Source organism: Chrysochloris asiatica, unplaced genomic scaffold (assembly GCF_000296735.1).
Source record: "Chrysochloris asiatica unplaced genomic scaffold, ChrAsi1.0 scaffold00376, whole genome shotgun sequence".
NCBI classification, from domain to species: domain Eukaryota; kingdom Metazoa; phylum Chordata; class Mammalia; order Afrosoricida; family Chrysochloridae; genus Chrysochloris; species Chrysochloris asiatica.
In genome coordinates, this window is record NW_006408894.1 from 2,186,835 (window position 1) to 2,190,740 (window position 3,906).

Genomic DNA, 3,906 nt, shown 5'->3' on the forward strand with positions numbered 1-3,906 from the left:
GACGGCACTTAACAACAACAACAACACTATGTATACGAAGCTCTGGGAACAGGAGGAGGTTGTCTACATTTTTTATTTTCTGTTTCAATTCACTTGTTTTGTTGGAAGGGAGGGTTTGGTATGAGACAAAGAAATGTCCAAACTACTGAATGAAATCAACTTTATTATTATTTCCCTTGTTGTTATTAAGTGCTGTAATTGGTTCTGACTCATAGCAACCTTGTGTAGGGTTTCTGAGGCTGTAAATCTTTGCAGAGCAGAAAGCCTCATCTTGTTCCTGCAGAACCACAAGTGGTTCACAGTTCAGTGCTTATCCTTCAGAACTATCATGCTCCCTTGTACTGGTAGATAGAGCAAACTTTCTGAATGGGCTATACAAAGAAGAATATAGTTTCCTAGTGCTTTCCCAAACTTATACTACTGCAACATTTGTTTAAAGTATAAAAAACTTCTAAAAGATTAGGTTTAAGAGAAGTCTTTAGAGCCTGATTGAAAATGTTTTCACTCATTAGACTGCAGAAATGAGAACTTTCAAATAGGTTAAAGATGCCGAATCTTGATATTTTTCCCAATTATCAGTTTTATAAATTGAAGTTAGATTTACATATAAACCTAATTTCTGAATTTCATTCAACATCTCTCATCTCTCACTTTGTCTTTTTTACTAAGAAATAACATTTTAATAACCTAGTTTTGAAACTAAAAATTAGATTTGAAATCTACATTCTTTTAATCCACATTTTATAATTTTATCTCTAAGTCAACCTTTGAAAATATAGTAACTGGATATTTATTCAAACAAGATAATGTTCTGTATGTGTAACAAAGTAGTTAAAATTCATGATGTAGAATCTTTCCAGTAAAACTTGTAGCTTTTGTCTTGGTTAAATACTCAAAGTCTAACATGACCCTGTTGTTCAGTGCCTTGTTGCTAAAGAGTACTTTTGTATAGTTATTTATTTAAGTTTTTATTGTGAACTGAGTAATACTTTACATCGGCAAACATTGGTTTTGTACTCATCTTATCGTATTTCATTTCATTGCAATGATCACAATCCCCTCCGTGCATCATCATTCAACAGTATCTGCTTCTATTCCCTCTGGGGGTTTTTGTTTTTTTGATGTACACAAAAATACTCAGCAATATATAATCATTTAAACAACCAAAGGGCACATTCTGCAAGCCTGCCTCCTGGCTGCTAGCACACAACCTTTCTTTTTTCATGAGTCTAGAGTCTTCAGCTGCTATATCTCTCATGTCATCATCTCTGCCTCCATCTCTGGTGTTGATGCTTCTCTGCATAGGGTCCCACATCCCACTCATGCTTTTCTCCCTTGATATCCCTAGGGTCCTCTGCTCCTGGAATGTAAGATTAACTACTTCTTCCTTTATGTTACAAAACTTCTACTTTTACAGTTGTGACCGTCGCAATTAGACATGATAACAAGTACTCACTATTGAATCATAAGAATCTTATCCCCATCTCCTTTCATCAGACTCATTTAGACAAGATGGAAACTATTCAATGTGGAGTCTACCTTCCCCTGCACATTCTGAAATTAAACTCCCTCCTGAAAACTTGTAAGCCAGTCACTTCATGTCTTTATAACACTCCCATTTTAGGTAGTCAATGTCTAAGTTGCCCACCTCTATCAACCCTTTGTACAGAGGAAATAGGTTTGATCATTGATGTGAACATTTCTTCCCTCTTGGTTGGTATTTTGAGATACTACATCCATAAGTCAAGTTCATAAAATTGTAGTAATTTACACTTGTTTCCTTTATCAAATTTATCATCCTCTAGTTGAGTTCTGATCATCAAGCCATCGTTGCTGGATCAAATGGATACTATCTGCAAATTTGAGTGTTCTTGTGCGACTCCTCTCACTTCATATCAGCTGGACACTTCACTCTTGGCTCTAGCCCTCTGTGGCTAGTTACTTTTCCATGGGCTCAGGAGTCCCCAGATCTCACCACACTTTGGACCAACTAGAACTTCCTCTTTTCTCTCTCATCTCCAGATCGACAGGAGTCTATGGAACGTGGTCAAACTCAGTTCATATCTTCTTTGCTGCCTTTCCCATACTTCCACTCACCAGTAGATCAACATGTTGCCAATAAGCTTACATGCCTGCTTTGTGTGTTCCCCTTGAGTTTCAGTCTTGGAGCAGGGTTTGCCTAATGGAACTTGATTGCTTGCCTTGATGGCTCCCTGGAAAACAACTTGATTGTTCTTGTAGTAGCTAATCAGACTGCCATTTTTGTTTATTTTTCCTGCTGGTCTTTCTTTCGAATAGTATCTTCTGTTCCTCTAGCTGTTCTAGGCTGGTCTGCTTGTTCATTCAAGTGGGAATGTGCCACCTCAGAAGGTTCTGGACGGGGCTCAGGATTCCACCTAAGGTCATATACACTACAAAGGCTCCGCAAAAGCCTCTTTCACTGGGTAAGTTCTAGAACCCCTTTTGGTTATTCCAATCAGTTATAGGCCGAAGATGGGCTTACAAGCTTTCTGTAATCATATTTCGTGATATTCCTTTCTATCCCACTCAAGTGTCTATTTTACAATAGTAGGCAAAGGAAACCAGTATTCATAAGATAGTCAATCTTAACGTTATTCCCCTCTTTTACCCATTCAGACTATGCCTCGATCCCTGTATCATAGAACCCTGTTGTTCCAAGGTTGAACATCATGTTGTTGTTATTAAGTGTCGTTGAATCGACTCCGACTCATAGTGACCCTGTATAGAGTTTCCTAGGAGCAGCTGGTGAGTTTGAACCGCCAACCTTGCAGTTCAAATGGCTTTGCAGTCTGGCGCATTAACCCACAGCACCCTCTGTCCCATTTAGCCTATGCAAACTGCCTCAGTGTTCCTCTATCTACCTTGTTCTTCCATCCTACTCCCCCTTCTTGTGTATTGCCATCCCCAACACCCAAACTATGATATGTCTATGCCCTATCCTGTGCTCTACCTTCCCCTCCCTCCCACACTTAGTAACCAACAAAGAATTTTTTTTTTCTTTTAGTATGGGTATCTTTTCTTAAGCATTTACAGTAATGATCTTATGCAATATTTGTCCTTTTCTGACTCACTAATTTCACTCAGCATAATGTCATGCGAAAGCTGGACAGTGAATAAGAAAGACCATAGAATTGATGCTTTTGAGTCATGATGTAGGAGGGGAATATTGAAAGTGCCATGGGCTGCCAAAAGAACCAACAGATCTATTCTGGAAGAAGTGCAGCCAGAGTGCTCCTTGGAGGCCAAGATGGCCAAACTTCGTCTCTCATACTTCAGACGTATGGTCAGGAGGGACCAGTCTCTGGAGAAGGATATCATGTTTGGTAAGGTGGAGGGTCAGAGAAAAGAGGAAGACCCCCAGTGAGATGAATTGGCCAAGTGGCAGCATCGATGGACTCAAGCGTGGCAACAGTAGTGAGGTTGGCCCAGGATTGGGCAGTGTTTCATTCTGCTGTGCATAAGGTCACTCGATGGCACCTAACAACAAAAACAACAATATCCTTAGGGTTCTTCCATGTCATGAGGTGGCTTGCAGCTTCCTTGTGATTTTTCAAGGTCGCATAATTTTCCATTGTGTGTATGTACCACAGTTTGTCAGACTTGTATTTTTTAAGGTTGGTATCTTTAAATAGAAATATTGTATCAGCACTCAACTGTATAAATCATATACCTCAATTTTAAAAACAAAAGAAGTGCTTCATCACACTTTTAAACTTATTCAGTAGAACTCTAACTTCCAGAGTGACTAGATACCCATTATCATTCAAAATCAAACTCTGCTTTCACAGGCAGAAATTGCACATGTTCCTTTTCTCCTAGAATTCCTGTTTATTATTTCACAACCTATTCCCTCTCTCCCTACTTTAACCTAAAGCAGTGATTCTC